Source organism: Hyla sarda, chromosome 3 (genome assembly GCF_029499605.1).
Source record: "Hyla sarda isolate aHylSar1 chromosome 3, aHylSar1.hap1, whole genome shotgun sequence".
In the NCBI taxonomy this organism is placed as follows: domain Eukaryota; kingdom Metazoa; phylum Chordata; class Amphibia; order Anura; family Hylidae; genus Hyla; species Hyla sarda.
The window spans coordinates 71,266,036-71,279,490 of record NC_079191.1 but is presented as its reverse complement, the minus strand read 5'-3'; positions in this window follow the sequence as shown (position 1 = coordinate 71,279,490).

The window sequence follows — 13,455 nt, the reverse complement described above, 5'->3', positions numbered from 1 at the left end:
TAATCCTCTGCCCCATGAACTCACATGTGGATCCACCATCTTAGGTCCCCAATAGCCTGGAACGCTGTAAAATGGAGTTTAATGAAGCGATTCGCGCGATAGAATTGCGGCGATATTCGTATTCGTTGCAAATTGAATTTTTCATGAAATTCGTAACGAATTCGGGTTCGTCAACTTCGATTCGCTCATCTCTAATTATATCCTAGAATTTTTTTTAATACAAATGCATCAAAAAAATCACATGAACATATACAAGTAATACTAAAAGAAACAACATCATGGTGATAAAAATCAGCCCCCACACAGCTCTGTAGACAAAAACATCAAAATGTAACAGGTGTCAAAGCATTTTATATAGTATTATATATATATATATGTTTCATGTTTCACCTATATCCTTGTGCTGGCAGTGTGCTGCTGCATTCTTCTGTTGCTGTATATCTAGCCTAGTAGCGTGCACCTGTAGGCCAGGTCCATATAATAGTTTGGTATCAACTAAAGTGCTGGCTGACTTATTCTTTGTCTGTATTGCACATACGGGGGAGTGGCTACCTCCATGTTGGCCTTGCACCCCACCCACCTCTATCAGGTGTGTATATAAGGTGTCTTGGATGTTCCAGATCCTTCCATGCTTACTGAACTGTTCACACAGAGGCATATACACAGTGTAGGGTCCGTCCCAAGGAGGCTACCTTATCGCGGTGGGACGGTCCAAGCTATTTGACCGCCGGCGGAGACAAATTTGCGAGCTAAGTGCCTGACTATTTCATAGTTTCACATTTGCATCTATTACACCATAGCTGTATAGCTCTCCATGTTTTAACTGCATTTTCATGTTTCACCTATATCCTTGTGCTGGCAGTGTGCTGCTGCATTCTTCTGTTGCTGTATATATATTATTTTTTTTTTTTTCAAAATTATATTTATTTTATTCATTTTTATTTAAATTATTACTTTTTTAAAGTAAAAAACTATGTAAAGTGGCTATCATTGCAATGTTACTGAACTGAATAATCAGGTGAGACATCTTATCCCCTTTGGCCAGAATACCCCTTTAATAGTGCTTAACTGCAATGCCAGACACAGTATTTAAAAGAAAGGAACCATGTTTATTCTAATCTCATACAATCCTTTTATATTTTTATTATAGCAAAAATTACTATTGTCAATGTATTGAAAGACCTTTTTATACAGTGTATAATTAGAGCAGTGTTAAGTTCAACCGGTAAATTGACAATTTCCAAGCTACTGCGAGGAAAACAAACAAAACAAAGGGTATATTTTCTGTATTACTGTTACCTTGTCTGTTTGACATTTCATAGCAAGCGTTTCTTGAGGTTTTCTCACAGTACAATTCCTAATTTCTTATATACAGTGCTTTTAAAGAGAATGTGTCTATAAGTATATATAGTGCTATAATTGTCTTCCATCAGTTCTGTTCTTGGTAAGTGTATTTTAGTTATGAGAGGAAAACTAAGCAAGAGAATGTAGAAAAAAAAGGCAAATAAAATAAATAAAAGACATAGTAAAATACCGCCGCCCTTCTAGTCTTTCTTTTCATTTTGATCTTATTTTGTCACGGAAAAATGGCTAGGACATGCCGTAATTGCACAAGGATGAGTGATTTTGAGGAGGAGGCAAGCATAATAGAAAAAAGGCTCTCCCAGAGGGGATATCCATGATGGTCTACAAAGAGAGAGAAAAAAATTGTGTCTAATAATAATAATAATAATAATAATAAGTCACGATTAGGGAATTAGAGAAACAAAGAGAAAAAAAAACATTCCCACAACTTGAGTTTTTTTTTTTTGAGCCAATATAGCCAGCAATATAAGTACATTTTTGATATAGGGATGAGCAAATCAAATCTGACGAATCCGAATTTGTTCCGAATTTGCATAATTAAACTCCATTTAGTGCGGTCCAGGCTAGAAACGGAAGCCCCCAAAAGTTACAAAATGGCATTTTTTCTTCAATTGTCTCGCAATGAATTTTTTTCTGCTTCGCCGTGGATATTTTGGTAAAATGACTAATGTCACTGCAAAGTAGAATTGGTGGCACAAAAAATGAGCCATAATATGGAATTTTAGGTGCAAAATTGAAAGCGTTATGATTTTTAGAAGGTGATGAGGAAAAAGTGGAAATGCAAAAAAGGAAAAACCCTGCATCCTTATGGGGTTAAGCGTACTGGAGCGCATTGTACTCCCCTCATCAGTGCATACCACATACATACATCTACGTGATGTACCATTTTGTTCCTGATAAAGTCTCAAGGGCCTAGTTACTGTGAAAGGCAAACCAAAAGTACACACCTGCTGGTGTTGTACACAAATACTGTTTTAAGTTTACTGGAGCACATTGTACTCCCCTCATAGGTGCATACCACATATGTACATCTACGTGGTGTACCATTTTGTTCCTGTTAAAGTCTTAAGGGCCTAGTTACTGTGAAAGGCTAGGCAAAAGTACACACCAGCTGGTGTTGCAGACAAATACTGTTTTAAGCTTAGTGGAGCGTATTGTACTCCCCTCCACTAAGTATGTCAGGCAGTATGTGCACAGAGGAGTGGAAGAGGCCTAAATTCATCAGGCAGAGGTCGCAGCAAACTAGGGGTGAGTGGCAGCAGGAGTTGCAGCGAGAGGTCTGAGCTCCCGGTATCAACTAGCGGTAGTGTCTCGACCAGCAACTCATCTGCCGTCATCGAATGGTTAACACGGTCATCCACTTCATCACAAGTGACATTTGACACCCCCAGTCAACAGTCGGTGGCTTCCTCAGGTACAACCTTCAGTTGGCATGGCCCGGGAGCAGTCCCTGTCCTTCCATTGCCTCTGTCCTATGCTGTTCCCTCCCCCACATAAGTATCTTATGCTGCTGGTTCACTTACTTGAATGGAGATACATTTAGAAGTTCCATTCACAAACTTAAAGCCAAAATCTGTGATGACACCATTATTTTCCCAGTATAGCAACATTGAGTCATTCTTCATATTGGTAATATCTGACATAGAAAAAATTGAACCAAACAGTCGTATTGTACATTTGTCTATAGTTGAACAACGAGCTTTGGATTCCTTGAAGTCGGACCGGTCCATCATCATAAAGCCATCGGACAAAGGAGGCAATGAGGTGGTGATGGACCGGTCAGACTATTTGTCATTGGTGACAGCTTTGATGTCAGACACACAAAAATACGAGACGTAACGTTCTGACCCCACGAGTACATATTTGGGCAAATTGAAAGATTTATTAACAAAAGCAAAAGAAAAACAACTTATTTCTATAGATGAATTCAAGTATAAGTATAATGCACACCCAACCACGGCAACTTTTTATGCACTGCCTAAAACGCTATTGTTTTTGGTGAATCTTTTGAGTTGTGCACTAGTCACATTTTATTTTGGGGTAGGTATATCAATGATGTCCTAATTCTTTGGGACGGAAATAAAGCACTTTTTGAGGATTTTGTTGGTCTTTTGAATACTAATGACATTGGGATGCTGTTTACTTCTGAATTTGATCTGAATATCTATATAGATGAGTCAGGTGTTATCCAAACTAAAATTTAGAAAGCTAACATCTACTAATGCCCTGTTGCATTGGGATAGTTGGCGCTCCAACACCCTTAAGAGCAGCATCCCAGTGGGACAATATTTGCGAGCACAAAGGAACTGTTCGGCGGAAGATCAATTTGATTAACAATGTACGGATTTATACAGATGTTACGAACAACGAAATTATTCACGTCGACATTTCAAATAAGCATTTCATAGAGCTAAAGGAAGTAATAGGATGACACTGCTCATTAATTCTAGACATAGTGAACAACCTAAAATAATATGATTTATAGGGACATATGATGGCTGAACTCACCAAATTATGAGCATTCTGCGTAAAGACGGATATCACAGCATCTAAGTATGATTCGGACAAAGACACTCTTTTATAATGTCTTGTATATTTGGTACACAACAGTGACATGAAGGTGCTCCAATTTATTGGGTTATGCCAACTACAATTGGGTCCGAGAAGAGGAAACATTGATGCTCTTCTTAAGGAAGAAGCACATTGGATCCATAGATTAAAATGTATGGCCCCCTCAGGATTGAATGAGGGTTTTTCGTTTGCCGCTTTCCTTTGAGTATTATTGACTTATTTTTATGATTATTTTCTTCTTTTGGTGATAAGTTTAAGTTCTTGACCTACCAGCTGTGGCTCCATTCTACATACTTACCAATAAGACTTATCTGTAAGAATTTATAATTTCCTGCTATAAGAATAAATAGGCTAATATTCACTGGTATGCATCCATTATATTATCAATTATGATGAGCACTACTTTAAAATGTTTTTATATTTGCTATTTAGATTCAATGCTAGTCTATTAGATATATTGGTGGAAATTATACCAAGTTTCTAATACATGACTGTACTATGATGGATCATGCCTTTGCCTTTACTATATAAAACGTTAATATAAAAAAAAAAAAAATACTTTTGTGTTTAGCATAAATTATATGATTGTCTATCTGCGCCATCGTCTGACTCGGAGGGACCTCTGCGCTCACCTTCCACTGCCATGGCTGCTGGGGAGGGGTGGTGTGGGAGGAGCAGTACCAGCTCCATCAGCAGCAGCCTGAGTCTACAGTCGCTGATTAGTAGCTTTCTTTATCCATATAGTGAAGCAACTCATCGGCAGCAGGTAGACCTGGAACAGGGCCTGAACCAGCAGGTGGTGGCATACCTTGACATGACCATGCCATCACAACTTGAAGATCCGCTGGACTTCTGGGCAGCCAAACTTGATTTGTGGCCACAACTAGCAGAGTTTGCCCTGCAAAAGATGTCCTGCCCGGCCAGTAGTATTCCATCAGAGCGGTTGTTAAGTGTGGCGGGGGTCATAGTAACCCCAAGGAGTGTCACGATGCCGGCTGGCAGGAGGTGGATCCTCTGTGCCAGAGAGGGATTGGCGTGGACCGTGCTAGTGGATCGGTTCTAAGTCACTACTGGTATTCACCAGAGCCCGGGATGGTCTTGCTGCGGCGGTAGTGACCAGGTCGTATCCACTAGCAACGGCTCAACCTCTCTGACTGCTGAAGATAGGCGCGGTACAAGGGAGTAGACAGAAGCAAGGTCGGACGTAGCAGAAGGTCGGGGCAGGCAGCAAGTATCGTAGTCAGGGGCAACGGCAGGAGGTCTGGAACACAGGCTAGGAACACACAAGGGAACGCTTTCACTAGGCACAAGGGCAACAAGATCCGGCGAGGGAGTGCAGGGGAAGTGAGGTATATATATGGAGTGCACAGGTGAACACACTAATTAGAACCACTGCGCCAATCAGCGGCGCAGTGGCCCTTTAAATCGCAGAGACCCGGCGCGCGCGCGCCCTAGGGAGCGGGGCCGCGCGCGCCGGGACAGGACCGACGGAGAGCGAGTCAGGTACGGGAGCCGGGGTGCGCATCGCGAGCGGGCGTCACCCGCATCGCGAATCGCATCCCGGCTGGAGGCGGTATCGCAGCGCACCCGGTCAGTGGATCTGACCGGGGCGCTGCAGTAACGAGAGTGTAGCGAGCGCTCCGGGGAGGAGCGGGGACCCGGAGCGCTCGGCGTAACAGTACCCCCCCCTTGGGTCTCCCCCTCTTCTTTGAGCCTGAGAACCTGAGGACCAGACTTTTATCTAGGATATTGTCCTCAGGTTCCCAGGATCTCTCTTCAGGACCACAGCCCTCCCAGTCAACCAGAAAAAAGGTTTTCCCTCTGACCTTTTTGGAGGCCAGTATCTCCTTTACAGGAAAGATGTCCGAAGAACCGGAGACAGGAGTGGGAGAAATAAGTTTAGGAGAGAAACGGTTGAGGATGAGTGGTTTAAGAAGAGAGACATGAAAGGCATTAGGAATACGAAGAGAAGGAGGAAGAAGAAGTTTGTAAGAGACAGGATTAATCTGGCACAAAACTTTGAAAGGACCAAGATAGCGTGGTCCCAATTTGTAGCTGGGAACACGGAAGCGGACATATTTAGCGGAGAGCCATACCTTGTCTCCGGGAGAAAAAATGGGGGGAGCTCTTCTTTTCTTATCAGCAAACTTCTTCATGCGTGATGAAGCCTGTAAGAGAGAATTTTGGGTCTCTTTCCATATGGTGGAAAGATCACGAGTTATTTCATCCACAGCGGGCAAACCAGAGGGCAAGGGAGTAGGGAGGGGGGGAAGAGGGTGACGGCCGTACACCACGAAAAATGGGGATTTGGAAGAAGATTCAGAGACTCTGAAGTTATACGAGAATTCGGCCCATGGTAGAAGATCTGCCCAGTCATCCTGGCGGGAGGAAACAAAATGCCGTAAATAATCACCCAGGACCTGGTTAATTCTTTCTACTTGCCCATTGGATTGAGGATGATAAGCAGAAGAAAAGTTTAATTTAATCTTGAGTTGTTTACAGAGAGCCCTCCAGAATTTTGACACGAATTGGACGCCTCTATCCGAGACGATCTGCGTGGGCAACCCGTGAAGACGAAAAATGTGTACAAAAAATTGTTTTGCCAACTGAGGCGCTGAAGGAAGACCAGGAAGAGGAATAAAATGTGCCATCTTGGAAAATCGATCAACGACCACCCAAACAACAGTGTTGCCACGGGATGGGGGTAAGTCTGTAATAAAGTCCATACCAATCAGAGACCAAGGCTGTTCGGGGACAGGCAGAGGGTGAAGGAGACCAGCAGGCTTCTGGCGAGGAATCTTGTCCCGGGCACAGACAGTGCAGGCCCGCACAAAATCAACAACATCCGTCTCCAGAGTCGGCCACCAATAGAAACGAGAGATGAGTTGCACGGATTTCTTGATGCCCGCATGGCCAGCGAGATGGGAGGAGTGACCCCATTTGAGGATTCCGAGGCGTTGGCGTGGAGAGACGAAGGTCTTCCCTGGAGGAGTTTGCCTGATGGAGGCTGGAGAAGTGGAGATCAGGCAGTCAGGAGGAATGATGTGTTGCGGAGAGAGCTCTACTTCCGAGGCATCCGAGGAACGAGAGAGAGCATCGGCCCTGATGTTCTTATCGGCAGGGCGAAAGTGAATTTCAAAATTAAACCGGGCAAAGAACAGAGACCACCTGGCCTGGCGAGGATTCAGCCGTTGGGCAGACTGGAGATAGGAGAGATTCTTGTGATCGGTGTAAATAATAACTGGAAATTTAGATCCCTCCAGCAGATGCCTCCATTCCTCAAGTGCTAATTTAATGGCCAGTAGCTCTCGATCCCCGATGGAGTAGTTCCTCTCCGCCGGAGAGAAGGTCCTAGAAAAAAAACCACAGGTAACAGCATGCCCGGAAGAATTTTTTTGTAAAAAGAACCGCTCCAGCTTCTACTGAGGAGGCATCAACCTCCAATAGGAAGGGTTTAGATGGGTCAGGTCTGGAGAGCACGGGAGCAGAAGAAAAGGCCGACTTGAGCCGTTTAAAGGCGTCTTCCGCTTGAGGAGGCCAGGACTTAGGATTGGCATTCTTCTTGGTTAAAGCCACGATAGGAGCCACAATGGTGGAAAAATGTGGAATAAATTGTCTGTAATAATTGGCGAACCCCAAAAAACGTTGGATAGCACGGAGTCCGGAGGGGCGTGGCCAATCTAAGACGGCAGAGAGTTTGTCTGGATCCATTTGTAGTCCCTGGCCAGAGACCAAGTATCCTAGGAAAGGAAGAGATTGACATTCAAACAGACATTTCTCCATTTTGGCATAAAGTTGATTGTCACGAAGTCTCTGAAGAACCATGCGGACATGCTGGCGGTGTTCTTCTAGGTTGGCAGAAAAAATCAGAATATCGTCCAGATACACAACAACACAGGAATATAAGAGATCACGAAAAATTTCATTAACAAAGTCTTGGAAGACGGCAGGGGCGTTGCACAGGCCAAAGGGCATGACCAGATACTCAAAGTGTCCATCTCTAGTGTTAAATGCCGTTTTCCATTCATCCCCCTCCCTGATGCGGACGAGATTATAAGCACCTCTTAAGTCCAGTTTGGTAAAGATGTGGGCACCTTGGAGGCGATCAAAGAGTTCAGAGATAAGAGGTAGAGGGTAGCGGTTCTTTACCGTGATTTTATTAAGACCGCGGTAGTCAATGCAAGGACGTAGGGAGCCTTCTTTTTTGGACACAAAGAAAAATCCAGCTCCGGCAGGAGAGGAGGATTTGCGGATAAACCCCTTTTTTAAATTTTCCTTGATGTACTCAGACATAGCAAGAGTCTCTGGGGCGGACAGAGGATAAATTCTGCCCCGGGGTGGAGTAGTGCCCGGGAGGAGGTCAATAGGACAGTCATAAGGCCTGTGAGGAGGTAGAGTCTCAGCTTGTTTTTTGCAAAACACATCAGCAAAGTCCATATAGGCCTTAGGGAGACCGGTTACAGGGGGAACCACAGGGTCACGGCAGGGAGTACTGGGAACCGGTTTAAGGCAGTCCTTGAAACAAGAGATACCCCAGCTCTTGATCTCCCCCGTGGACCAATCCAGGGTTGGGGAATGGCGTTGAAGCCACGGTAGTCCAAGGAGAATTTCGGAAGTGCAATTGGGGAGGACCAAGAACTCAATTTTTTCTTGATGAGGTCCGATGCACATTAGAAGGGGCTCCGTGCGGTAACGTATGGTACAGTCCAATCTTTCATTGTTAACACAATTGATGTAGAGGGGCCTGGCGAGACTGGTTACCGGGATGTTGAACCTGTTGATGAGAGAGGCCAAAATAAAGTTTCCTGCAGATCCGGAATCCAAGAAGGCCATAGTAGAGAAGGAGAAGGTAGATGCAGATATCCGCACAGGCACAGTAAGGCGTGGAGAAGCAGAGTAGACATCAAGAACTGTCTCACCTTTGTGCGGAGTCAGCGTGCGTCTTTCCAGGCGAGGAGGACGGATAGGACAATCCTTCAGGAAGTGTTCGGTACCGGCACAGTACAGGCAGAGATTCTCCATGCGGCGTCGTGTCCTCTCTTGAGGTGTCAGACGAGACCGGTCAACTTGCATAGCCTCCACGGCGGGAGGCACAGGAACGGATTGCAGAGGACCAGAGGAGAGGGGAGCCGGGGAGAAAAAACGCCTCGTGCGAACAAAGTCCATATCTTGGCGGAGCTCCTGACGCCTTTCGGAAAAACGCATGTCAATGCGAGTGGCAAGATGAATGAGTTCATGTAGATTAGCAGGAATTTCTCGTGCGGCCAGAACATCTTTAATGTTGCTGGATAGGCCTTTTTTAAAGGTCGCGCAGAGGGCCTCATTATTCCAGGATAGTTCAGAAGCAAGAGTACGGAATTGTATGGCGTACTCGCCAACGGAAGAATTACCCTGGACCAGGTTCAGCAGGGCAGTCTCAGCAGAGGAGGCTCGGGCAGGTTCCTCAAAGACACTACGAATTTCCGAGAAGAAGTAGTGTACAGAGGCAGTGATGGGGTCATTGCGGTCCCAGAGCGGTGTGGCCCATGACAGAGCTTTTCCAGACAGAAGGCTGACTACGAAAGCCACCTTAGACCTTTCAGTAGGAAACTGGTCCGACATCATCTCCAAGTGCAGGGAACATTGTGAAAGAAAGCCACGGCAAAACTTAGAGTCCCCATCAAATTTGTCCGGCAAGGATAGTCGTAGGCCTGAAGCGGCCACTCGCTGCGGAGGAGGTGCAGGAGCTGGCGGAGGAGATGATTGCTGAAGCTGTGGTAGTAGCTGCTGTAGCATCACGGTCAGTTGAGACAGCTGGTGGCCTTGTTGCGCTATCTGTTGTGACTGCTGGGCGACCACCGTGGTGAGGTCAGCGACAACTGGCAGAGGTACTTCAGCGGGATCCATGGCCGGATCTACTGTCACGATGCCGGCTGGCAGGAGGTGGATCCTCTGTGCCAGAGAGGGATTGGCGTGGACCGTGCTAGTGGATCGGTTCTAAGTCACTACTGGTATTCACCAGAGCCCGCCGCAAAGCGGGATGGTCTTGCTGCGGCGGTAGTGACCAGGTCGTATCCACTAGCAACGGCTCAACCTCTCTGACTGCTGAAGATAGGCGCGGTACAAGGGAGTAGACAGAAGCAAGGTCGGACGTAGCAGAAGGTCGGGGCAGGCAGCAAGGATCGTAGTCAGGGGCAACGGCAGGAGGTCTGGAACACAGGCTAGGAACACACAAGGGAACGCTTTCACTAGGCACAAGGGCAACAAGATCCGGCGAGGGAGTGCAGGGGAAGTGAGGTATATATATGGAGTGCACAGGTGAACACACTAATTAGAACCACTGCGCCAATCAGCGGCGCAGTGGCCCTTTAAATCGCAGAGACCCGGCGCGCGCGCGCCCTAGGGAGCGGGGCCGCGCGCGCCGGGACAGGACCGACGGAGAGCGAGTCAGGTACGGGAGCCGGGGTGCGCATCGCGAGCGGGCGTCACCCGCATCGCGAATCGCATCCCGGATGGAGGCGGTATCGCAGCGCACCCGGTCAGTGGATCTGACCGGGGCGCTGCAGTAACGAGAGTGTAGCGAGCGCTCCGGGGAGGAGCGGGGACCCGGAGCGCTCGGCGTAATAAGGAGAACTCATCTTTCCATGAAAAATGTGGAGAGACTGACGTTTGTGAAGATGAATCAGGCATGGATCAGCCAGGATTTCCACCCACCAATGACTGATGAATCAGATTAGATTGATCACACCAATACTTCACAAATATGGATAGTGAAAAACATATTTAAGGTAGGGATGAGCGAATCGAATCTGACAAATCCGATGTCATTACGAATATCAGGAACATTTTAATTTGCAACGAATCTGAATATCGCCGCGATTTGATCACGCAAATTGCTTAATTAAACTCCATTTAGTGCGGTCCAGGCTCCAGGGCATCTAAAATGGCGGATCCACATGTGAGGACATGGGTCAAGGAAACCTGGAAAGGGGGGAACAAGGGTAGGCAGGATGACCCTGAATCACATGCAGCATGCAACCTATCAGCAGCCAGCCACCCCGTGATGTCACAGCCCCATATAATCGGCAGCCATCTTGCGGCCATTCACTTCAGCCTTTTATTGAGAGATAGAGAGGGACAGACAGTGCTGTGTGTTGCACAGAAAAGCATTTTTCCAGCAGCGTTCACCTCCAAGTCACATGAGCGTTCTGTTGCACCGAGAGAGGGACAGAGAGAAGTGTGTGTTGCACAGAAAAGCTTTTTTACAGCAGCAATTCACCTCCCAGTCACCACATCGTTCTATTACAGAGAGGAACAAAGAACAGTGTGTTGCACAGAACATCAGCGATTCACCTCAAGCCCAAATCCTGCCTAGAAACACTGATAGGTAAGGGAGTGAGATTGAGAGAGTGCAATTTTGGGTGTAGTACACAGCAACTGTGTGCTGCAGCGCTGGTGTACTCCTGGTTTTGTACACAAATACTGTTTTAAGCGTACTGGAGAACATTGTCCTCCTCTCATAAGTGCATACCACATACGTACATCTCAGTGGTGTACTATTTTGTTCCTGTTAAAGTCTTAAGGGCCTAGATACTGTGAAAGGCCAGCCAAAAGTACACATGGGCTGGTGTTGTACACAACGACTTTTTTAAGCGTCCTGGAGCGCATTGTCCTCCCCTCATTAGTGCATACCACATATGTACATCTAAGTGGTGTACTATTTTGTTCCTGTTAAAGTCCTAAGGGCCTAGATACTGTGAAAGGCCAGCCAAAAGTACACACCGGTTGGTGTTGTACACAAAGACATTTTTAAGTGTACTGGAGCGCATTGTCCTCAGAGTTCCCCTCACTATGGAAAGGACTGTTGCAGAAATTTCTACAACTTAAACTTCCCCCCTTTTAAATCCACCCTTGATGACCTTGTCTCATATAATACTACGTGCAATAGGAGTAATCACTAGCGCTCCTATGGGTGGGGAAGATGTATGTATATATATGCTGCCTTGTATATAATGGGTTCCTGCTGTTCCCCAAAGAGAGTTTATATTTGTGCGTGAATAATCACAACAAATATATACAAATTATACATATAAATATATACTGGCACAATAAAAAGAGTATAATAAATGATGTAAACAATATGGTGTTTATTAAGATAGTAAAAATTAACCAAAACTTGAATTAAAAGTTGGAGGCATGATTATTGCACAGGACCCGGTGTTGTGTTCACCCTTGGTAGTAAGTGGACGGACCTTTCACATAGCAGGTGTCACGATTCGGCTGGCTGGAGGTGGATCCTCTGTGCCAAAGAGGGATTGGCATGGACCGTGTCGGTGGACCGGTTCTAAGTTGCTACTGGTATTCACCAGAGCTCGCCGCAAAGCGGGATGGTCTTGCAGCGGCGGTAGCAACCAGGTCGTATCCACCGGCAATGGCTCAACCTCTCTGACTGCTGAGATAAGCGTGGTACAAGGGAGTAGACAAGAGCAAGGTCGGACGTAGCAGAAGGTCAGGGCAGGCAGCAAGGATCATAGTCAGGGGCAACGGCAGGAGGCTGGAACACAGGCTAGGAACACACAAGGAAAAACTTTCACTGGCACAATGGCAACAAGATCCGGCAAGGGAGTGCAGGGGTAGTGAGGTATAAGTAGGGAAGTGCACAGGTGAAGGTACTGATTAAAACCTCATGCGCCAATCAGTGGCGCACCGGCCCTTTAAATCGCAAAGACCCGGCGTGCGCGCGCCCTAAGGAGCGGGGCCGCGCGCGCCGGGACAGCACAGACGGGGAACGGGTCTGGTAAGCGAGTCGGGATGCGCATCGCGAGCGGGCACGTCCCGCATCGCGAATCGCATCCCGGCTGGGAACATTATCGCAGCGCACCCGGTCGGCAGGTCTGACCGGGGCACTGCGAATAGGAGAATGCTGTGAGCGCTCCGGGGAGGAGCGGGGACCCGGAGCGCTCGGCGTAACAGCAGGGTTCCTGTATGTGCAAAAAAATTTAAATATAAGACAGTATGCCGGTACTATGCACCAGCAGAATAATTGCCGGTGGGTGCCGTTGTGTGATTTTTATGTATTGCTACTGTCTTTATATATTTATAGATAAATATACGCATCTATTAATATGTGGCTGGAGATATGGTATGCTTGTACAGTGGGTCCACAGGTTGAGGTAGTCTATATTGGGTAAAGTGCATCTAAATGCAAGAAAAAATTGTAGCGTTACTGTAACTGCTGGGAGGGTGTACTTGTTATTGTGTGTATATGGGGGATATCTCACCCTGATAGTGCGTGATACATTCCTCTTAAGTGCGGGATGTGTAGCAGACAGTTCCATTATATATATCCCCAAAGTCTAAAGTAGTTATCGGAAGTATGCGCTATGAGGAAAAAGAAAAGGGGGTAGCCAATTGCTTTCGATTCACTTCCTATTGATGCTCCATATAGTTATTCCCTAAGTTTTTAGCAATATATATGGTACCTGTGCAGTGTTTTGTCCTGGTGGTTCCAGTCCGGATATCATGCTGGTTCGTGCGGGG